Genomic DNA, 25458 nt, shown 5'->3' with positions numbered 1-25458 from the left:
GCCCTTTGGGAGGTCTGAGGTCTTCTGCCAGTGTTCAGTAGGTGTTCTGTAGGAGTTGTTCCACATGTAGATGTTTTTCTGATGTATTTGTGGGGAGGAAGGTGATCTCTGCATCTTACTCTTCCGCCATCTTGAAGGTCCACCCCGATCCAGAAGTTTTGATCCTCAAAAGTAATATGTGCTACTAGTATTGTAATATTAAAGTCTTGCAATTCAGATTAATGGGTTCAAAACCCAAATATACTTTATATTATAGATGAAGTTAATTATATACTCTATTTGGTTTCAATCCCTAAGAGGCTTTTCCTTTGTTTTTAAATATATTATTAGGGCAATAGAATGCTCAAGTTTCTGATTCATTATTCTTAATTTACTTCGATTGTTTTGAAAGACCGGTATGATGTCAACGAAGCAATTAGAGATTCTCAACAAGCCTTTTAACACTATTTTCTTAACCACAGGACGTGACTTTGATTTGTTTCTCATGTAGCATGCTGAGAGTTTTTTTTTTTCCTAAGAATGCTTAGTAATTGTAGGTTTATGTCACAATTAACAAGATAAAAATGAACACATTAGAAAACTGGATGAATAATTGTCCTTGTCATAGTGTTGCTTGTCGAATAATAAGAAATTGCATTTCTGAGGTTAAAAGATATTAAGTGCATTTATGATCTTGCAACGATGTGTTAGTGCAGATGATATGAAGATAGAGTTTAGCAACTACCTTCCACTCCTTTCTAAGCATCTGGATGATGGTCTAGATCTTAAGGGTGACTGTCAACTATGTAAGAGCTTACTGAGAAATCCAAGGCTTGGGTGCTAAGTCAGTGGTACTAACTTAGCCTACAAGTTAAAACAAAAAACAAAAAACTGATGTTGGGCCTAACATTATTTTTAAGACAACCATGAAATGAAGTGCTTGCCCTGTGACTGGGCTCAGAAAATTAGACCTAAGGGAAATCATTTAGTGGCCTAATAAGGCACTGGGTGATCATCAGTGATTGGTTTACAGCAGGCAAGGGGTTTTGAAAACCTGCTCAAAGAGCTCACAGAGAAACCAGTGATGCTGAAGAGCTGCAGAGATGGACTTAAGAAAAGTATAGAAGAGGCTATAGCTACTTTTTCACAGATTTCTTTCTTCTGAAGTTAAAACTGTCAAAAATATTTTTCCCCTTGGAAAGGCATAAGTTACCCTATATCACTTGAAAACTGTTGGGAGAATTTAGTGGGGCAGTTGAAAAGTCCCTTTTGGTTGGTGAAATAGATCTTCTGGAAAGACTGCATCAGGATCAATTACCCCAGGTTCCTCTTGAATGGTGGCAAGGCAACTGAGTAGGGGAATGATTTATAGAACTATTTAACAGATGTCATGCTGGGTGGGTAGTATCTATGGGATGTGTCCATGGAGGAGAAAATAAAATCAATTCTGTAATGAAATACTTGGCTGTAGTTGGCAAAAGATAAATTTCAGAAATGGAGTTCCCCTGAAGAAATTCAGTCAGAGGTTGGGGAGATTGTGTATTCTAGATAATGAGGAGAAAGCCGCAATTCATACCAACATCCAAGAGAGCCAGCTAAAGAAACAACTAATGGAATTCACGAATTGTCAATTACTTAAAAGCCAAACAAAATAAAAATAGGAAATACAAACCATGGCTCAGCTAGTAACAGAGCCTAACAGCCCCATCCTCAGCCCCAAGTCCTGAAGAGCCTCCGTATCTTTCTTGATTATAACACAAAATATTTCTCCAGATCAGTTCACTGTACTAATCAAATAAGAAAGCAAATCACTTAGTTCTCCATTCTGTTCACCTGTGTGTGTATATATGTGTGTAGACTCAGCTATAGAGTGCAAGTTTTTCTTTTTAAATATTACTGATATTTCCTTGTTGTGTCTACTTTTTTAAATAAAAGAATGACAATTTTATTAATCTCCAAATAATCATGCTCGTCAGATAATTTTGTTGGAGAATTTTAACTTAGAATTTTTTAGACATAGCAAAGGGTTTATTTTGCATCATTCCCAAACTACATGACAAAAGGTAATTTGCTCTTAGAAAAGCACAGTGGTGACTTGAGGCAGTGAAAATAGCAGTAAACTAGAAGTCCTGGGACCAGGTTAACCCTGCAAGACTAACTAGACAGCCAGATGCCAACAGTCCAAACAAACAACAGACCAAAGCAAACATTTGATTGGTTGTATGTTTAGCTTATTTTTGATAGAAGTGCCTCTTTGATAATCCCGGCTCTCAATACATGCATAGTAGTAAAATGTCCTTCATCTTTTCTTCCCTCAATATTATACTCCCTCTGTCCTGTTCAAATAATACTGGGACTGTTCTTTTCAAACGTACTCTAAATATTCTTTAAGAATTTTATTTTACCTCTGTATCTTATTCTCTGTGTTCTAATAATAGATGCATATACTGCTCTTTAAATATACATTGTCGGCCTACTGTAGTTGATTTCTTCAAATGATTGGTCTTGTTTCCTCTTTGGATCTTAAAGTAATTTCTGAAAATGAATGGGAGGGGAAATCACTGAGTTTGCATAAAAGAGAATCTGTAAAAACAAGTGTTTTGCTTATTGGTAGGATTTGTTCTTCTGACAGTTGCCACATAATACCTTTATTCACTGTTTTATTTGACCTTCTTGTCAATTTAAAAGAATTATTTAAATAACTATTAGCCCTCTATTATCTGTATTCAAAATGTTTCTAAATCTGGTTTGTCTACTGATTTTGTTTTTGACATGTTAGCTATTTATCTTTTATTTTCCCTAAGTGTCAATGTTTCTGAATCTTTAGAATCATGTCCCCAAAACTTTCTTTCCTTTCCTTTCTTCCCCTCCCCTCCCTCCCTCCCTCCCTCTCTCCCTCCCTCCCTCTCTCTCCCTCCCTCTCTCTCCCTCCCTCTCCCTCCCTCCCTCTCTCTCCCTCCCTCTCTCTCCCTCCCTCTCTCTCCCTCCCTCCCTCTCTCTCTCTCTCTCTCTCTCTTTCCTTCCTTCCTTCCTTCCTTCCCTGGAATATTTTTCCTAAGCTTAGTGTTGATTTTCTTCTGGTTACTGATATTTTAATGACAGAAAATCGTTTCCTTCCTATTATTTACTAAAAGCAGAGCATGTGAATCGTCCTTGACCCCATTCACTAAGCACTTGAGTTCTGATTTGATACTCTTCACAGTGGCAGCTTGATATGCTGAGATTCTAAAACATGCTTAGCTCTGCTGGACTCATATGATTTCTGGCCCACTATCATTTTTATGATTTTGTATTCTTTTGCTTTGCTTGTTGAACCAGGACTCATCTGAACTCCATCACACCTAACAGGTGATGAGGCTTTATTCCAAGGACTGTATTCCTAGGATGGGACTTAGCACCACCAACATACACACACACATGCGCACTCCATTTTCTCCCTTGCCACTCTCCCTTCTTCCCTCCCATTTTTTTTTTGATATACTTTGACAAAATGATTTTGGAATAGAGTCAGTAAAACAACACTGAGTGTGACACAAAAATCAGTATTCACATGGTTTTCACCTTTGGAAAAGATTGTATTGCTGAAATAAAGGTCAAACAGCAAAAAATAGGAGAGAGATGGGTCATCTTTGTAAATGCATGTGCTTTCATTTGGACATGTTCATGCTGCTTCAGAGGAGAGCAGGGAGTTCTGGAATTACTCGATCCACTATTCATGTCAGGTCTGCAGTGAGTGGACTCTCTCCCTTGGGTTGGTTCCTAGGCCTAGTTCCCAATATTGCTGTGAGTTTTCTTTCTTTCTTTTTTAATGTTCTGCAGCTATTTCAGTAGGAAGCTCTGAGAGGTCTCATTTGGAGCTTCTAGGAAAACCCTTTTTCAAAATGATAAAAGTATATCTATTACCAGAACTCTAAAACATGTTACCCCACTCTAATCATTTCATTTCATTTGAAAAACACATAACTCACATTTCACTCTAGATATTGTTGCTGTCGTGTGAAACTTAAGGAAGGATGATCCACCTGTATTAGAAATAAGTGAGAACAACAGATGTGAGGCCGCTGGGGCCACTTGTAAGGTTATTATTCTAGAAGCATATTAAGTGAGGAGAAATGTTAAAGGAAGCAGGAAATGCAAGGGCGTCCACAGTGCATTAAGCCAGTGATCTCTGAAACCCCTGCCAGTATTCATATTCCAAATTTAAGAGAGTTATATATGAAAGCACATGCAAGGGATCAATCAACGTTCACTGTTAGTATTACGGTGGTAGACAAAATTGTGAATTGGTCCCTAAGATTCCCACCCCTTGGTGAACACTTACTTCAAGACCCTCTCCCCTAAAGTGTGGGTGGGACTTGTAGACATGGTGAGATGCAGTCCCATGATTAGGTTACACTCTATGGGAAAGATAGCTTTAAGATGCCTAAGTAGTTGACTTTTAAGTAGGCCTGACCTGGTCTCAGGAGGTCTTTAAATCTGAGTCAGATAAAGTCAGAGCTTTGAAGTGAGAGACACAGAGAGGCTCTTCTCCTAGCCTGGAAAACAGCAAAGAGCCAGGCAGTGAATGGCATGTGGAGGAGACCAGGTGACCGGCACCCCTAGTTGCTGAGAGTGACCCTCAGCCAACAGCCAGCAAGACAAAACAGCAACACAGGGATATCAGTTCTACAGCTGCAGAGAACTGAATCCTGCCAACTACCTGAAGGATCTCAAAAGAGGACACTGAGCCTTAGGTAAGAAGAACGAGAACCACACGCTCATCACAGCCTTGAGACCCTGAGTAGAGGACCCAGCTGAGTGAGGGTGCAGACCCCTGACCCAGGGAAACTGTGAGGCAATAAATGTGTGTTGTCTTAAGCCACTAAGCTTGCGATAACTTGTCAGGAAGCAGTGGCAAACTAATTTGGGTACAAATGCTGATGCTTCGTAATTAAATGAGCTACAATATGTAAAGTCCCTTAGCACAGAGACTGGTACCGAGCAGCTACTTATGAAATAATTGCTCTTACATCCACATGATGTTACCCTTGTCTCAGGCAATATACAGCAAACATGATCAAAGTAGTATTCTCCAGTATTGGCATGAAAAAAAAAAGTATGATAAATTCTGAAAGGCTTGTCATTGGTTGTCCCCAACACTGTATCATATGGTCTTTGTAATGTAGAATGTGGTGGTGTTAGAAGTTATAAAATTTACCTTACTTTTCCAGTTTAATGACAAGGAAGAAGGGATGTGGTTATCTGTTGAGTGGGGAAGCTTCATGGTAATGCTCACTAATGGCCACAAACTAAGGAACTGGTTTTTCTTTGTTTTCCCGTTTCCTTTATTTTACTGTTTTTCAGGTGATGGCCTTTGAAATGTCCTTCTCTAAGGTGTTCATGTCCTAGGACTGCCGTAACACAGCACCACAAGCTGGGTGGCTTCAAACAACAGAAATGTACTGTCTCAGTTCAGGAGGCTGAAAGTCCAAACTCAAGGTGTCAGTGTGGTTAGTTCCTTCTGGAGGCTTTGAGGAGGCAACAGTCCCATGCCTTTCTCCTAGTTTCTGGTAATTTCTGGTGATCGTTGGCATTTCTTGGCTTGGAGACACATCCCTCCAACCTCTGCTTCCGTTGTCATTTTGCTTGCCCTCTGTGCCAGTGTATACTTCTCTTTTTTTTTCCCTTATCTCTCGTAAGAATCATCTCAGTGGATTCAGGACTTACCCATATCCAGTATTTATCTTATCTTCATCCTTAACTATATCTGTAAATGTCCTATTTCCACGTAAAGTCATATTTTGAGGTTCCAGGTGGGCATGGATTTTGACCCACTACATACAGTAACATCCACAGAGCAAAACATTCTACTGAACATATATTGCTTCTTTAATTAACATACAAACAAATTGATAAAATAATGTGAGCAATTATGTAATTTAATAATAATTTGTTATGTATTCAAGAGGAAATGAGTTAAAGACATAAAAAAATAGACTGTGTTAAGTGGAAAGGGTACCAGGCTAACTGCAAAGCAATCTTTATTTAATTTCATCAGCAGATTAAGATTATTAACAAATTTCTAAACTCTCTGGGTCTCAGTTTTATCATTTATAAATTAAATGGATTATATTCGATGACCTCTGAGATCTTTCTACTTCCAACATTCTGTGATTCTATTAACCATGTCTGTCAATCATTTAATTAATTTGTGATGGTAAAAAGGCATATATACCAGTTGGGAAATATTAGTGTCATTTTTATACTAATTTTTATGTTTATATTGAAAGGAAGGAAAAGATAGCTAGCTCTCCTCAAGGACTGGTTCTTATAAGTTCATACAAAATACATTGAAGGAAACTTTCACATTCTGTAAAGTATCATACAAGAAGGAATTGGAATTTGGATTAGTGCCTAGAGACTAATTAGAATTCACTAGAATTTCATTCATTCATATATATCTAGTACCAATACATGTTTAGAAACAAAAATTAATAGGTTTAGATAAGTGTATGTTGCTCATGACTCTTTTAGGGCAATTATGGAAAATTTGCATCCTAGGTAAAGGTGTGATGTGCTTATTTACCCTGAACTTCTAAAAAAAAGAACAAAGACTTTATTCAGAGAATGGTATAGGAATAGAACAGCCTGGGCTAGAAACATTTTCTCCCTCTCCTCCTCATGCCCCTGGCAAAAAAAGATAAAAATTAAAATTCTAGCTCCCATAAATCATCACAGGTATTACCTGCCCAGCAATCTTGCTTCAGTTCCCAGCCCATTCACCTTTCCCCTCTCCTAGGTCATTAGTTCTTACTTGTACCTCTGTCCTCAAGTCTTTAACAACTCCCCACCTGCATTCTCAAGTAGTCTTTTTTCTGTTTCACTGAGAAAACAGCAATGATGAAAAGAAACGTCCAGGGGAAATGGATGAAGGTGGCCAAAAGGTACAAACTTTTAATTATGAGATAAGTAAGTTCTGGGATGTAACGTACAAGATGACTATAGTTAACAACGCTGTTGTACATCTCAAAGTTGCCGAGAGAGTAGATCTTAAAAGTTCTCATCGCAAGAAAAGAATTGTAACTATGTGGGCTGATGGATGTTAACTAAACTTATTATGGTAATATATACATATATGTAATCATCGTATTGCATGCCTTAAACTAATACAAGCTTATACGTCGATTATATCTCAATAAAACTTGGGAAACAAAAGAAAATAGAAAAGTAACACCCCTGTGCACTCAGCAACATCCCTTTAGCCTGCGCCTTGGCTCTGCCTGGCTTCCTTGTCACTGTGACCTGGCTGGTCTAAACAGCTGGCTAAGCCAGTCCCCCAAAGGGAAACAGGTTCTCATTTTAGATCCTCCAAGATATGACACGAGCAATTCTCTCCTCTTTCTGCTGAATTTTCAGTTCACTTTTCTCATTAGCGTTCAAACATGTTATTTCTAACATCTTAAAAAACAACCCCCCCAAACTTCTATATAACAACCATCTTGACCCCACAACCACCTCCACTTATTACCCCAATTCCCTGCTTCCGTTTGCAGCAAAATACCTTGAGAGAGTTATATGGTTCTTCTTTTCTCAGTGACGATTTCTCTCCAAACACTTAACAGTTCTTTTCGAGGCCAGGGTAACCTGCGTGTTGATAAACCCAGCAGTCATTTTTCGGTCCTCATGTGACCTGTCAGCAGCGCCTCAGCCCCTCCTTTAAACACTTGCTTCCCCTGGCCTGCAGGACACTGCTCTTCCTCACCTCTCCTGCCATCTCGCAGCCACTCATTCTCCCTCCACTCCTGACTCCGCCTTACACCCCAGACTCCTCAGTCTGTGTCTCTAACTTCACCTCTCTTTATTACCTGTGTCTTCTCCCTATCTCTTCATCTCTTTCTCTGTCTGTCTCTCAGCTCTTAAGTTTCTAAGTGTCTATCTCCTCTGAAGCCCAGACCGAAATACCCAACCTCTCGCATCTTTCGTAGCTGGGGGTACCACAAACGCAGCATATCCCAGAGGTACCACGGAGCGCCTCCGCCTCCGCTGCCGCCACCCTGAGCCAAGCCAGGAGCATCTCTTGCCCAGACTATTGCAGTAACCACCCAGCTAGTCTCCGACTCTGTCTGTCCCCTCCCTCCCCCAGGCTGTTCCACAGGGGAGCCCCAAAGAGCCTTCTAAAGAGTGAGTCAGAGCATTCCAACCATCTGATAATGAGAGGAAACACAAAGTCCCTTTAATCACAACCAAGCCTTACGTGGGGGGCCCTGGCCACGTCTCCCCCTGCTTATCATACTCTAGCCACACTGGCCTCCGTGCTGGTTCATTACCCCAGCATGCTTTCTTCTGCTTTAGAACCTTTATCGTTTCAGTTAATTCTTCCTAAAATGCTCTCTGCCCTCAGTTCCTGCCTGTTTCTGCTCCAATGTTATTTGGTTATAGAGGCCTTACCTGAACACTCTAAATAAATATAAGAACAAGGCTCCCGACCCCGACACTCTTGTTTTTCTTAGCTTTGACATGTTTTCCACAGCATTCTCCCCACTCTGGTGACCCGTACTTGTTTACTTGTTTATTAATTTTCTCCCATTAGACTGTAAGTTGCATGGGAACACTTATCTGTTTTCTTCCTTGTTGTATCATTGATTTCCACCTTAAAATCTGACACCTTGTAGGTGCACAACAACTGTTTGTTAAATAAATAAATCGCACAGATAGTGGCAAATAAATATCATAAATGCTGCAATATGATTTCAAAATCTATTTCAGCTTATAACTAATTGTTTTCTAATCTGCATTTCACCTTGCTTGGGGGGACTCAATATGTGATGGGAAAGATTGACGCCTTTGAGAATACTGTTGAAGAGGAAGGAGATGTTTATAGCTAAATGGAAACAACCTTTTCTCCTTCCCAGTGTTTGGAGAGTGAAGTAAGCAACACCTAGTTAACTTCTGTTCAATTGATTTTTAAAATATACCCTCCATATTAAATAGCCAACACATACTGGAGATAAATCCAAGAGTAGCTTTATCCAGTTTCAATAAAGTAAATTCAGAAGAGCACAATTAACATGCAAGCCAGCATCTGTGACCTGGATAAAGCAGGTTGACCAGCTGGAAGGATAATTAGCTTTGGAAATAGATCTGGATTCAAATCTCAGCCCTGCCGTCTACTAATGATAAACCTTGAATGAATTATTTAATCCTTCTGAGCTCCATTGGCCTCAGATGTAGGGATTTTCCCTCATATGTAGGAGGTGCTTAAAGCATGCTAGCTTGTCTGTATGTTTTTAATAACACCTAGCTCCATCATTTTACTTAATCAAAAGAAATGTGTCTGACCTCTATCTGCCCTAGGTGGCTCATTTTAATATCTAACCAAAATAAAGTGTTCTGGCATGGAATTTTGTTTTCCTTTCAAAGAGCTCTTACAAAATCTCTCTCCTTTTAAATGTAGATAATATTGTCCTACTGTTTATAATTCATGTAGCTGTTATTACACAAATACTTTGAAAATTATATAAGGAAAACTTTACTTATAAATTGTTAAGATTAAGGGAATTTAAAGGATATCTAACACATTTTATGGGCAATGGATATGCTCCAATATATGCCTGCTGAAAATGGAAATACCAAGACATTTATTGTAATGAATTACTTTCCTAGATCGCATACAACAAGATAATAAATGTTACAGATGACTACCAGTATGGAATCCTATCGAAACTGCTAATCTTTGAATTTTCCCTAAGCAATACAGATAGTCCTCACTTTGCACAGAATTAGCAAGAATATGTGCATGTCACAACAGCATGCCTCTCACTTTGTAGGATTCCCATGTACAGGGAGATCCACCAATGCAGTGCTGTGCAAATTGAGAACTGCCTGATGGTGCAGTGGTTAAAGTACAGGTTCTATGGCCAAACTTGCAATTCCAATGTTATCATTTTTATTGCCTAGCTGGATGCCTTCAGGGAAGGTGTTCACTCTTGTTTTCCCTCGGTTCACTCATGTATAAAATGAGGGTAATAATAGTGCCTCCTCATGTGTTGTTGGAGATTTAAATGAATTAATAAAGTAAATCTTTTAGAACAGAACCTGGCACTTTGCAACAATCTTATAAATGTTAGTGATTTATTTTATTCTTGTTATTAGTGGCACTAGTCCTCTGTTGAGATGTCTGGGTTGATGTAAAGATTGAATACCAAGAAATAGTACAGTATTCTTTACTTTAAAAAAATGACGTCTATTCTTGGGCTTCCCTGGTGGCGCAGTGGTTGAGGGTCCGCCTGCCGATGCAGGGGACACGGGTTCGTGCCCCGGTCCGGGAAGATCCCATGTGCCATGGAGCGGCTGGGCCCGTGAGCCATGGCCACTGAGCCTGCACGTCCGGAGCCTGTGCTCCACAGTGGGAGAGGCCACAGCAGTGAGAGGCCCGCGTACCGCAAAAAAAAAAAAAAAAAAAAAAAAAATGACATCTTTATCAGTAGGAGGTATGACTTGGGCATGTGTTTAGCGATTGACTGTCAGTAAAGTGCACGGAATGTGCGATAGTCCGGTCTGATGTAAAGACAAAACTAGTGGTATGCCCTCATAGCTCATATATAAATAAAAACTGTACTAGCAGGCTGCTTCTTTTACTTTTGTTTTTCATATAAGCTGTTTAGCAATAGTTTGAAATAAAGTTCCTTGGTGAGTGCAGACTGCTCTTGACAAAGTTAGACTAATAGGAACTCCCCTTAAACATGTATGTGCAATGGAGAATCTTCCCTTCCCCCAAAATGTCCTAATCCCTGGAGCCTGTGAATATGTTAAGTTATATAACAAAAAAAGACTTCGCAAATGTAATTAAGGTTACAGACCTTAAATAGAGAAAATATCCTGGATTATCCCAATGGCCCAGTCTCATCTTAGCACCCCTTGAAAAGCTGAGAACTTTCCCTTGCTGGAGTCGGAGAGACTGGCAGAAGGGGAGATCACAGATTCAAAACAGGAAAAGAACTAGTTCTACTAATGATGACTTTGAAGATTATGGGGACCATGAGCCAGGGAATGAAGGAAACTGAGACCGAACCTCAGATGACAGACAGCAAGGCCACGGGAGCCTCAGCCCTACAGTTCCACGGAATTGAATTCTGTCACAGCCAGAATGAGCTGATTCTCTCCCTCCACTGATGAAAACCTTGATTTCAGCCTGTTGTGAACAAGAGCATCGAAGCCAGCCAAGCCCAACGGGACTTCAAGAACAAGCACTGAAATTTACAGAAGTGTGAGATAGTAGCTTTGGATCGTTTTAAAAATCTGAGTCTGATCATTTGTCAAGGCAGCAGTAGACAACTGGTACAGTGTAGGACTGAATGGATGGACTCATTTTAACAATATCTGAAGGCATTTACTGTAATGACTTTTTATCTGCTAAGGTGGTTGTTGGCCGTTTGTTTTTATCATTTTCCAAGTTGTCCACAAAGGCATTCCCCCACCCCAAGAAGACAGTGCTTTTTAGTGTAAAGAGATTTTTAAAGTCTTGACAAAAAAAAAAAAAGTCTAGAATTCTGTCAAAAGTCAATTTTCTATTCATGAGTTAAAAATGAAGGGAGACTTACAGAGAGCTTCATTTATTTTCAAAATCATGTTTCCCTTCTTTCCTCCGGGGCAAAACAGCCTCTGCTTTAATTAGGTAAATCTTCCCCAGATTTTGACGTTGGATAATAAGTTCATATATCATAAGCTTACCCACTATATTTAGAGATCATTTTTCATTAAGGATGTAATAATGCTCACACCTTCATTAAGTCTGTTTAGCAGCACTAATTACAATGGATGCAAAAGACTCCTACATCATTTTTCCTCAGTGTCATCTCATCAAACCGAGGACTCACAGCTAAAATATAATGAATATATAAGTATATATTTACTTAACCCACATTCTTGTTACTACTATCATGACCTCTAGATGGGTTATAATTTTTCTGATTAAGGTCATAAGGGCAGGAGCCAAAGCTAATTTATCAATGTCCTAGTGCCTGGCTCTCGGTCCTCAACATTAGATCTCATGTCGTAAAACATTTACATTCAAATAAGTCTATAAAAATGTCCATTTTTTGGTCATTCATAATATACAATAATAACTCAATGTCAAAGGTGTTGGTTTAATACCTTTTTAATGTTCATTAATAAATTTTGTATGGACTGTAGCAGTGCAGTAAAGTACATGGAAGCTAGTTTTTTCACTTCTCTTGAAAATGACTAAGGAGCACGATAGAATAAGAACATTCTAGTAGAAATTAAGAGATCAGAGGTTGAATCTTTTTTCTTTTTTTTAATTGAAGTGAATTAAAATGTGTTAATTTCTGCTGTACAGCAAAGTGATTCAGTTATACATATATATACATTCTTTTTTTTTCTTTTTTTAGGTGTTGGGGGTAGGAGTTTATTAATTAATTTATTTATTTTTGGCTGTGCCGGGTCTTCGTTTCTGTGCGAGGGCTTTCTCTAGTTGTGGCAAGCGGGGGCCACTCTTCATCGCCGTGCGCGGGCCTCTCACTGTCGCGGCCTCTCTTGTTGCGGAGCACAGGTCCAGGCGCGCAGGCTCAGTAGTTGTGGCTCACGGGCCCAGTTGCTCCGCGGCATGTGGGATCCTCCCAGACCAGGGCTCGAACCCGTGTCCCCTGCATTAGCAGGCAGATTCTCAACCACTGCGCCACCAGGGAAGCCCACATTCATTTTTTTATATTCTTTTCCATTATGGTTTATCGTAGGATATTGAGTATAGTTCTGTGTGCTATTCAGTAGGACCTTGTTTAACCATGCTCTATATAAAAGCTTACATCTGCTAACCCCAACTTCCCACTCAATCCCTCCCCCAACCCCCTCCCCTTTGGCAACCACCAGTCTGTTCTCTATTTCCATGATTCTATTTCTGTTTCATAGATAGATTCATTTGTGTCATACTTCAGATTCCACATATAAGTGATGTCATATGGTACTTGTCTTTCTCCTTCTGACTTACTTCACTTAGTATGATAATCTTCAGTTGCCTCCATGTTGCTGCAAATGGCATTATCTTGCTTTTTTGGTTTTTTTTTAATGGCTGAGTAGTATTCCATTGTATATATGTACCACATCTTCTTTATCCATTCATCTGTCCATGGGCATTTAAATTGTTTCCATGTCTTGACTATTGTGAATAGTGCTGCTATGAATATAGGGGTGCATGTATCTTTCTGCTTTTTGTTATTGTTGTGTTTAACATCTCTATTGGAGTATAATTACTTTAAAATGGTGTGTTAGTTTCTGCTGTATAACAGAGTGAATCAGCTATACATATACATACATCCCCATATCTCCTCCTCTTGCGTCTCCCTCCCATCCTCCCTATCCCCCCCCTCTAGGTGGACACAAGGCACCAAGCTGATCTCCCTGTGCTATGCAGTTGCTTCCTACTAGCTATCTGTTTTACATTTGGTAGTGTATATATGTCCATGCCACTCTCTCACTTTGTCCCAGCTTACCCTTCCCCCTCCCTGTGTCCTCAAGTCCATTCTCTGTGTCTGTGTCTTTATTCCTGTCCTGGCCCTAAGTTCTTCAGAACCGTTTTTTTTTGTTTGTTTGTTTGTTTTTAGATTCCATATATATGTGTTAGCATCTGGTATTTGTTTTTCTGTCTGACTTACCTCACTCTGTATGAGAGACTCTAGATCCATCCACCTTCTTACAAATAACTCAGTTTCATATCTTTTTTTTTTTTTTTTTTGTGGGCCTCTCACTGTTGTGACCTCTCCCGTTGCGGAGCACAGGCTCTGGACGCACAGGCTCAGCGGCCATGGCTCATGGGCCCAGCCGCTCTGCAGCATGTGGGATCTTCCCAGACCAGGGCACGAACCCATGTCCCCTGCATCATCAGGCGGACTCTCAACCACTACGCCACCAGGGAAGCCCAGTTTCATATCTTTTTATGGCTGAGTAATATTCCATTGTATATATGTGCCACATGTTCTTTATCCATTCATCTGTCTATGGACACTTAGGTTGCTTCTGTGTCCTGGCTATTATAAATAGAGCTGCAATGAACATTGTGATACATGACACTTTTTGAATTATGGTTTTCTCAGGGTATATGCCCAGTAGTGGGATTGCTGGGTCGTATGGTAGTTCTATTATTAGTTTTTTTGAGGAACCTCCATACTGTTCTCCATAGTGGCTGTATCAATTTACATTCCCACCAACAGTGCAGTAGGGTTCCTTTTTCTCCACACCCTCTCCAGCATTTATTGTTTGTAGATTTTTTGATGATGACCTTTCTGACCAGTGTGAAGTGATACCTCATTATAGTCTTGATTTGCATTTCTCTAATGATTAGTGATGTTGAGCATCCTTTCATGTGTTTGTTGGCAGTTTGTATATCTTCATTGGAGAAATGTCTGTTTAGGTCTTCTGCCCACTTTTGGATTGGGTTGTTTGTTTTTTTGTTATTGAGCTGCATGAGCTGCTTGTATATTTTGGAGATTAATCCTTTGTCAGTTGCTCGTTTGCAAATATTTTCTCCCATTCTGAGGGGTGTCTTTTTGTCTTGTTTATGGTTTCCTTTGCTGTGCAAAAGCTTTTAAGTTTCATTAGGTCCCATTTATTTTTGTTTTTATTTCCATTTCTCTAGGAGGTGGGTCAAAAAAGGATCTTGCTGTGATTTATGTCATAGAGTGTTCTGCCTATGTTTTCCTCTAAAAGTTTGACGGTGTCTGGCCTTACATTTAGGTCTTTAATCCATTTTGAGTTTATTCTTGTGTATGGTGTTAGGGAGTGTTCTAATTTCATACTTTTACATGTACCTGTCTGGTTTTCCCAGTACCACTTATTGAAGAGGCTGTCTTTTCTCTGCTGTATATTCTTGCCTCCTTTATCAAAGATAAGGTGACCATATGTGCGTGGGTTTACCTTGGGCTTTCTGTCCTATTCTATTGATCTATTTTTCTGTTTTTGTGCCAGTAACATACTGTCTTGATTACTGTAACTTTGTAGTATAGTCTGAAGTCTGGGAGCCTGATTCCTCCAGCTCAGTTTTTCTTTCTCAAGACTGCTTTGGCTATTCGGAGTCTTTTGTGTTTACATACAGATTGTGAAATTGTTTTGTTCTAGTTCTGTGAAAAATGCCATTGGTAGTTTGATAAGGATTGCATTGAATCTGTAGATTGCTTTGGGTAGGATAATCATTTTCACAATGTTGACTCTTCCAATCCAAGAACATGGTATATCTCTCCATCTGTTGGTATCATCTTTAATTTCCTTCATCAGTGTCTTATAATTTTCTGCATACAGGTCTTTTGTCTCCTTAGGTAGGTTTATTCCTAGATATTTAATTATTTTTGTTGCAGTGGTAAATGGGAGTGTTTCCTTAATTTCTCTTTCGGGTTTTTCATCATTAGTGTATATGGATACAAGAGATTTCTGTGCATTAATTTTGTATCCTGCTACTTTACCAGATTCATTCATTCAAGACCCTGTCAGCCACACAGCTCAGAAGAAAAGGGAGAAAAAAGAAAGAAAGAAAGAAAGAAAGAAAGAAAGAAAGAAAGAAAGAAAGAAAGAAAGATTAAAAAATAAAGTTATTAAAAGAGAAAAAACTTATTATAAATAAAAGTAATAAAAAAAGAAAGAGAGAGCAACCAAACCAAAAACAAATCCACCAATGACAGCAAGTGCTAAAAACTATATTAAAAAAAAAAAACAACAAAGAAAACTCACAGTCAGAACCCTAGGACAAATGGCAAAAGCAAAGCTATACAGACAAAATCACACAAAGAAGCATACACATACACACTCACAAAAAGAAAAAAATATATATATATATATATAATTTTAAAAGGAAGAGAGCCACCAAATCAATAAACAAATCTACCAATGATAATAAGCTGTAAATACTAAATGAAGATAAACATAAAACCAGAAACAAATTAGACACAGAAAGCAAACCCCAAGTCTACAGTTGCTCCCAAAGTCCACCACCTCAATTTTGGGATGATTCATTGTCTATTCAGGTATTCCACAGATGTAGGTACAACAAGTTGATTGTGGAGATTTAATCTGCTGCTCCTGAGGCTGCTGGGAGAAATTTCCCTTTCTCTTCTTTGTTCGCACAGCTCCTGGGGTTCAGCTGTGGATTTGGCCCTGCCTCTGAATGTAGGTTGACTGAGGGTGTCTGTTCTTTGCCCAGACAGGACAGGATTAAAGGAGCAGCTGATTAGGGGGCTGTGGCTCACTCAGGCCGGGGTGAGGGAGGCGTACAGAATGCGGGGTGAGCCTGCAGCAGCAGAGGCCAGCATGACATTGCAACAGCCTGAGGTGCACCATGTGTTCTCCCAGGGAAGTTGTCCCTGGATCACAGGACCCTGGCAGTGGCTGGCTGCACAGCCTCCCCGAAGGGGAGTTGTGGATAGTGACCTCTGCTTGCACACAGGCTTCTTGGTGTCTGCAGCAGCAACCTTAGTGTTTCACGCCCGTCTCTCGGGTCCGTGCTCATAGCCACAGCTCACGCCTGTCCCCGGAGCTCGTTTAGGTGGTGCTCTGAATCCCCTCTCCTCGTGCACCCTTTTGGGAAGTCTGAGGTCTTCTGCCAGCGTTCAGTATGTGTTCTTTAGTAGTTCTTCCATATGTCGATACAGTTTTGATGTATTTGTAGGGAGGAAGGTGATCTCCATGTCTTACTCCTCTGCCATCTTGAAGGTGCTCATGCAGACCAAGTTTATACCTGTTCAACTGATCAACGACTCATCTCACTGAACATACTTTTGCCACATGCATCTTTTTGAATTATATTTGTGTCTGGATATATGCCCAGGAGTCGGATTGCTGGCTTATATGGTAATTCTATTTTTAGTTTTCTAAGGAACCTCCATACTGTTTTCCACAGTGGCTGTACCAGCTTACATTCCCACCAACAGTGTAGGAGGGTTCCCTTTTCTCCACACCCTCTGCAGCATTTGTTATTTGTAGACTTTTTAATGATGGACATTCTGGCCATTGTGAGGTGGTACCTCATTGTAGTTTTGATTTGCATCTCTCTAATAATTAGTGATATTGAGCATATTTTCATGTGCCTGTTGGTCATCTGTATTTCTGCTTTGAAGCAATGTCTGTTTAGGTCTTCTGCCCATTTTTCAGTTGGGTTGTTTGTTTGTTTGTTGTTGAATTGTATGAGCTGTTTGTATATTTTGGAAATTAAGCTCTTGTCAGTCACATCATTTGCAAATATTTTCTCCCATTCTGTAGGTTGTCTTTTCATTTTGTTTATGGTTTCCTTTGCTGTGCAAAAGCTTGTAAGTTTGATTAGGGCCCGTTTGTTTATTTTTGTTTTTATTTCTATAGCCTTGGGAAACTGACCTAAGAAAACATTGGTATGATTTATGTCAGAGAATGTTTTGCCTATGATCACTTCTAGGAGTTTTATGGCATCATGTCTTATGTTTGTCTTTCAGCCATTTTGAATTTATTTTTATGTATGGTGAGAGGGTGTGTTCTATGTGGCTGTTCAACTTTCCCAGCACCACTTGCTGAAGAGGCTGTCTTTTTCCCACTGTATATTCTTGCCTCCTTTGTCAAAGACTAATTGACTATAGGTGTGTGGATTTATTTCTAGGCTCTTTCTTCTGTTCCATTGATCCATATGTCTGTTTTTGTTTCAGTTCTATGCTGTTTTGATTACTCTAGCTTTGTAGTATTGTCTGAAGTCTGGGAGGGTTATGCCTCCTGCTTTGTTCTTTTTCTTCAGGATTGCTTTGGCAATTCTGGGTCTTTTATGGTTCCATATGAATTTTAGGATTATTTGTTCTAGTTCTGTGAAAAATGTCATGGGCAATTTGATAGGGATTGCATTGAGTCTGTAGACTGCTTTGGATAGTATGGCCATTTTAACAATATTAATTCTTCCAATGCAAGAGCATGGGATATCTTTCCATTTCTGTTAATCATCTTCAGTTTGCTTTATTAATGTTTTATAGTTCTCAGCGTATAAGTCTTTCACAGAGGTTTAACCTTGATTAAATCCACAAGTGGCTGTATGGCAAAAGAAGAGTTAATTACTGTTTTCAGGGGGCAATTTGTCCATCTCTGAAAATGAGAATTTAGACTAGTATTCTCTGAGAGTCCATCCATATTTATGACTGTCTGAATAAAGCATCTTGTTAAAGTAGCTTCAGAAACCAGTTTTGTCTGTTAAAAGTCTGGCCCAGATAGATGGCTAACCAACCTAGAAAATGGTACTGTGCAAAAGCAAATCTTTATTCTATTATATACGTTGTATTTTTACTCTCCTCATTATCATTTTAACATGATGACCAGGCTTGGAAGACTCAGGAGGTTATCCACCATGCAGCAAAAATTCTAGTAAAAAATAAAACATTTAATGTTTGCAATTTTTGCGTTAGGTTGGATGAATAGTCAAGGTGACTTTTTTTCACTTGATTTTTTTTATATTTATAAAATAGTGAGTGGACTTTACTTTGCTGTTAATTATCTCAATTTGACACAAGTAAATTGATAAATTATCCATTTCCTTTAGATCATCTGGAGCAAGACAAAAGATGAGTTCTTTATGACTTTGTGATGTACCTTTTGACAAACTCTAAATTTCAAAATGTTGTTAGTCAGCATTTCAAAACTAATTTTGTTTCACTATTTACCATTTGGCAATCTCACCTGTAATATTGATTTTTTTCTTCTGTTTTACTAGAAATAATATTTTTTATTTGTAAGATTAGGTCATGGAGTCAATTTTTAAACTACTATTGAAAAATAGATTTGCAAAAAAATTTGTTTAAAAAATCTATTATCTTGAAATATTAATGAATCAAAATATAATCAAATATACCTATTTGTCATATCACTACAGGTTAACACCATACTGACTTCTAGCTTTTATATAACAAATTCATTTGCGGTACTTTGGCAAAGCCAGTATATGAATTCTGGCACGGAAGTCTTTCAGCTGTCTCTTAAATGAATTCCAGACACAGCATAAGTATAAATATTATAAGGTATATATTTAGTAAGATTTAGAGCTATGACAAGAGTTTGTCTCAAGTCAGTATCAGTTATAAACCAAACACACGTTCATATATGTGGACTTTATGGTTAGGGAGATATCATGCCCAACCTATGTGCCCTCCTCCTTAATGTTTCAGTGCATGTCTTCCATTCTTCTGGCTTTTATCTCCTGCATTTCTCTGCCTGAGGGTTTGTTTGTTTGTTTGTTTGTTGCCCAAAATTCCTGGCTGGCCAGGTGAGTAAGAAAATGAATTCCCTCAGGATCACCTCTTAATCAGTATAAACAATCTAGTTCCCTTATGCCTTGGGCGAGATAACTTTGAAATGAGAGCTACACATTTTTCAGAGTTCCCAAGTTAGATTAACTTCAGTATTTGTTTTCATTCATTATATATCTTTAACATGCCATTTTATAGTTTACTTGTAGTACAGTTCTTTTATATCTATATCTACCTGTCTATATTTATATAGTGTTGTCATTGTCAAAGAAGGAAAGAATAAGTACCAACAGAAATTCACACTAAGCACTATGTGACTAAAATCCAGTTGTTTTAGAAGGTATGAATATAAATTCTAGGCTTCCTGCACTTTGAAGAATTCTTTTAAGAGTTTTAGTTTTTAACACAAGATATTCGTGAAGATAAAACTAGAAAATATCTCAATTAAAACTATTTGAATGTTCTTCTTTCTTCCCATACAAGTGAGTTATTTAATAGGTTAGATTATCGCCCTGAAGCTGGAGTCACTGATAATTATGTCTTGCTTATAGAATTAAGGAATGGAAAGTTGTTTTTCTAATAATCCAGTGATGCAGTAATCTTTTCTTTTTTAATTAAAAATTAATTTGCCTCCTAATGAAGACAAATAAAACATCAAATCTAATTAAGATTGTGTGAAAGGTTGTGTTAGCCTCAGTTAAGAGGCCTAACAGACAAGGAGCTTCATAAATACCAAAACTCATCTTGTTCCTTTTCCTAGAAGGTCCTAGAGGTAAAGGCAGATGCAGAACATTATTCCTCCTTTTGTTTTAATTGCCTTTAATAGATGAGCTAGAAAAAGCATTATAAATAATGTATCACAATGCTTTGCATAAAGCTGAACAGAACAGATGTGCCAGGTGACAAGTTTATGACAGTATATTTTAATAACCAGACTGTATTTTTTTTTTTTCTGCCGTATGCGGGCCCCTCACCGCTGTGGCCTCTCCCGTTGTGGAGCACAGGCTCCGGACACGCAGGCTCAGCGGCCATGGCTCATGGGCCCAGGTGCTCTACGGCATGTGGGATCCTCCCGGACCAGGGCACGAACCCGTGTCCCCTGCATCGGCAGGCGGACTCCCAAACACTGCGCCACCAGGGAAGCCCCAGACTGTATTTTTAATTATATTTTACCTCTCTCTATGTCACTCAGCTAAGAGAAAGGGAATTATAAGACAGACCAGGAAAAATGAACAATAGAAGCAATGAAAAGGCACTAATGATAATTAGGAAATAATAACAAAGAAAGTCAAGGTTTGTCAAGGGAAGGCCTTTTTAATTGTCTTAAAAATTACCTAAGTTTGGGATTTGTAAGAAAAAAGAATGGTGATAACGATATAGTTAGAAGACTTTATTTCCACACATTTTCACTGAAACATCCACTAAATTTTAGGCACTAGGTTAGGTTCTAGGGTTATGTGGATGATTACATAATAGACAGAGCCCTTAAGAATTCTCAGTTTAGTACAGAAGGCAGAGATGTAAAACAATTACCTTATGATTTTTAAAATACCAGAATAAAAGTTTGTTCAGTGTGATGCTGGAACCTAGATGAGAAAGGGCTAATCTGTCTTGGGGAATCAGAAATGTTTAATAAGAAAAATATAAAGTTCTTAAAGAGTAAAAATGTTTTACTTTTTAAGTAATAAGTAAGTAATATGTTTTCCAAGCAAAACATATCAGGCAGAGGACACAAACACTTTGTGTATGATATTTTCATGGTCACTGGAGCAACATTGGAGCAATATTTGAAAGGGAGAATGGTAGATGGTCAGTCTTGAAAGTCATTTATTTTATTGGATTGCAAAGAGACACAAATGCCACAAAATAGAGGTTGGAACTACATAACAACAAAAATTTTTGGAAAATACACGTGGTAGGTTTTTTATCATATGAAAGTTTTGTAAAATTTTACCTTTTCTAATTTTGGTGTGTGTCCAGATTCTTATTTCAAAAGACAACTGTTGGCATTGCTCAATTGTTGGCAAAGAGTGTGGCCACAGCTGCTGTGTTGCACAGAAGCAAGGTTCCAATAATCATAAAAGGCTTTAACAAATTTTATTTGAATCATATTTTTAAAACTATGAATTTTTGAAACAGTTTAATACATGAGAAAAAAGCACCCTACTGAAATTTTAAAAATATAACACATTTAAATCATCTGTTTATCTAAATACAATAAGTCATTTACATCCATGTGATGTCTTCACTGGAATAAAAATCAACATTTTGGCATAAAATTAAGAAAACCTTGGAAATATGTTATAAAAATGAATCTAAATTCAAATGAACTTGATTCTTTTAGTTTGTTTTAAGCTTATTTGGGCATGACACGAGATAAAACCACATGATTAAATCTGTTCAAATTTTAAAGAGCTTTGGTATTATAAGCTTTGAAGTTAGAAGTTAAGCTATAGCTCTATTTTATCCATCTCTTCATGCTGATATTCAGCTTGTATATTGGTTGTTAAAATATGGAAACAGTTCTTTACTGGTTGTTAATATTACGGTTAGGATTAGGGTGACTAACCCCCTGAGTTCCACAAGTTCCACAGTGTTCCCAAGCTGCACTGGCCAATCTCTTGGACTTCTCTTAATTCCCCATATTTCAATACCCAAGAGTCAACGCCTGAGATAGTAAGAGAGCTCCAGTACCCGATTTTGTTGGTAGGTGCATGTCCTATACCAAAGGTTAAATGTTCATATCTTCATTTGTTCAACAAATATATTTCAAGTAAATGATATAAGCCATACACTATACTAGTCACTTGGTAAAACTGAATTAGGATAAAGGAACAAACAAGCAGTAATTGTTCCAGTCTTCATGAAACTCCAGCAGGAGATCAAACATTAAGTGAATCATTATAAACTAGGTGCATAATTAAAATAATGATAAGTACTAAAGAATTAAAGAACAGGAAACTATGAAAGAATAAAAGGTTGAGCATATTTATATTTAGGGATAAGATAAGCCATCAGTGGCAGTTTAGCTAATCCTGAAAATTAGAGGATATTAACAAAGCAAAAAGTGTTTGGGCACAGCTAGTATGGTCCAAGCTTGAAGTACATTTTTGGCTGCTGAGTCAAGAATGAATAAGTAGAGGAAAGCCAAAAGCAAAGGAGTATAAAAGCAACACAACTTTTGTTTTCCAGAATGAAAACTTCTTTCTTGGCTTTGGTGACTGGGCTTCATTTAGTCATTTTTTTATTCTTCTGGACCTCAGTTACTTTCTCTGAAAATTTTACATTATCTTCATCAAGGCAACTAGTATGTAGATCCTATTGATTACACAGGGCCTGAAACATAGTAAGTGGTTAGTAACTGTTTTTTGGATAAATAAAATCATGAAATGAGAATTAAAATAATTTGAAGAGTTGTAGTGAGAATTAAATTTTTATGTGTAGTAAGTATACATGTATGTATATATATATGTATACATGTATGTGTGTGTGTGTATATATATATGTATATATATATACACACACACATACATATATAGTTGACCCTTGAAAAAGGTAGGGTTAGGGGCTTTGACCTCATACAGTTGAAAATCTGCATATAATTTATAGTCAGCCCTCCTTATCCTTGGTTCCTCCCTCTCGAGATTCCACATCTTCAGATTCAACCAACCGTGGATGCTGTAGTACTGTAGTATTTGGTGAAAAAAAAATCCATGCATAAGTGCACCTGCACAGTTCAAACCCATGTTGTTCAAGGGTCAACTGTATTTCCACAAACATACATGCATTGCTTAGAGTGGCTGATTCAGAGTAGATGCTGTTTGCTTCTTACTGTTCTAACAGTTATCTACAAAACCCAGAAACAGACCAATCAAAAAAAAATTCCATATAAGACTTTATGCCATGGAGGCATTTTTATGTCCAGAAGTACTTGGTACTACAGGGAATGTTACTCTTCATCGTTGCTTCTTCAAAATCATTATTACCTTTTTTTTATAGACTAGTTTTCGGTCGGTAGGATTTTAAGTAAACAACAAATGCATTGTGATTATGGAACTTTGCTTTTATTTTACTTAACCCAAGGCATAGCTTATATGTGAAAAAAATTTTTTTCAAAAAGTTGATGTACTAGTTTTCTATTGCTGCTATAACAAATTAACACAAACTTGGTGGCTTAAAACAACATAAATTTATTAGCTTTTAATTCAGGAGAACAGAAGTCTGAACTGGCTCTTACTGGGCTAAAAGCAAGTGTCAGTAGGCTGGAGGAGAATCTGTTTGCTTGCCTTTTCCTGCTTCCAGAGGCTGCCTCCATTCCCTGATTTGTGGCTCTCCTCCATTTTTAAAGCCAGCAGCACAGCTTCTTCACATCTCTGACTCTGAGTCTCCTTTTGTCTCCTTTCTCTATTAAGGATCTCTGTTATCACAGTGGGCCCACCTAACCAGTTCAGGATAGTCTCTCTATCTCAAGTTCCTTAACTTAGTTACACCTGCAAAGTCCCTTATGCCATGTCAGGTAACATATTCAAGCTTCCAGGGATTAGGATACGGACATTATTCTGCCTACTAGAGTTGAGTAAAATATATGTAACTCAGCTTTATTTCATTACCAAATATGACTTAGCAAATAGTTGAAATAACTTCTTGTGTATCAGATTCTTGTCAAAAGTCTTGATGAGAAAATAATAAAACAAAGTCTGTCCATTTGCAAGTATACCTGGCAGGGAGTTTCTTTTTATGTAAAAAGCTTGATTTGAAAATATTTTCCCAGCATTTTGGATCCATCTCAATATCAACTTGAAGTTTTTCACAAGGTTAGCTTGCAGATAAAATAAGCCTCAGATTTTTAAAGAGAACTTGGTGAAGCTGTGAGCCATGGATATGTTGCTGATCTAATGCTTGAAGCAAAGAAATAACACTAAAGAAGCAATTCTCCAGAACTTCTGACATTTATTTTAATATGGTGATCATAGAATAATGGACCATGATGCCACCTAATCAGAGCACAAAAGATGCAACAATAGTGACATTCAGTGTAATCACTGGCTTTCCACATCTGTATATACCAGTATTAGGAAATCTCTTCAAAAATTCTAAAATATTTTATCTACTGGCAGGCAGATGCTCAATTCATCCAGTTGACCTGTGAATTCCCATCATTTTGAGAATTTTTCTCAGGAAATAGGTCCTAAACACAGTGTTCCCCTCTATTGCACAAAATATATTGACTTTTCAGAGAATAATCTTTTAGCCATTTATTGCTAAATTTGAAAACAACTCTATACTCTTTTTGAATAAAAAAATATGATTTTGAGAAAAATTTTCCAGGAACAGTTTCACTAATTATTCATCAAACAATGGACATATGTGGCTTCATAACTGAGGTAAATCTTTTGGTTCAAGCCCACATAAATAGTACCAATTATGCTGCCAAAAAATCCACAAGCTCATTTGGTTAATCTGCCATTTTGGAAGAGGTGACTGGAGGAGACAACTTTGCAAAACTTTCCAGAGCTTCAGAGGATTGAGCTGCACAAAGTATTATTAACTTGGCTGCAGACAGAAATCTTCTGATACTTGGACTAATGCAGAATGCTTTCAAACATTACTTTATCTCAGACAACCTAAACATTGAAACATGCATTCATAATTGTGTTCTTGCTGACAAAGCCATCATTGGCAGAGACATTGCCAAACTAGACCTCATTCATCTAGGGACAAAGTAAATGTAGGGACATAATTTCAACTCAGCATGATTTTCTTTGACACAAGCCTACCCTTATATAGCAGAGCCAGCAACAGAAGCCCAGATTCTATTTTCTGTAACATACCTTCATGAGTCAGGGGTTTCGACACTGTATTGCCATTAAAAGTAAGAGTCAAAATTGATTGGGTTTCAAAAACAACTTGATCATTGTCACATCAGAGATCTTGCTACAGTTTCAAAATTTTATTCATGCCAAACAGAAGTAGCTTTGTCATTAAAGTTTACTTTAGGTTAGAATTAAAATGTACTTCCCTATTGTATGTGTCCAATTAAACCTATTTCTTTTTTTCAGTGGTGACAAATTTTACATGAAAAATAATAAGAATCAAAGAAACATTTTATAAATACATTTATACAGAAGACATTTTATATACAAGACATGTATTTCCACTTCAGTCAAGTAAATAGCATAAATATGATGTTGGGCATATGCCATCATCCGTCGTTTTTTATAAAGATTCATAGTTCCATCAGATTCTCATA

The 25458-nt window shown here is 37.9% G+C and overlaps 1 long non-coding RNA gene across 1 annotated transcript in view; it reads left to right on the top strand.

The window, feature by feature from the left end:
* LOC308608191 overlaps positions 1-25458 on the top strand; it is a 118516-nt gene that overhangs the window by 13899 nt on the left and 79159 nt on the right. The gene's annotated exons all lie outside the window — the stretch shown is intronic.

Source organism: Mesoplodon bidens (assembly GCF_964165515.1).
Source record: "Mesoplodon bidens genome assembly, chromosome: 20".
Classification (NCBI taxonomy): domain Eukaryota; kingdom Metazoa; phylum Chordata; class Mammalia; order Artiodactyla; family Ziphiidae; genus Mesoplodon; species Mesoplodon bidens.
This window is presented reverse-complemented; position numbering and strand designations above follow the sequence as displayed.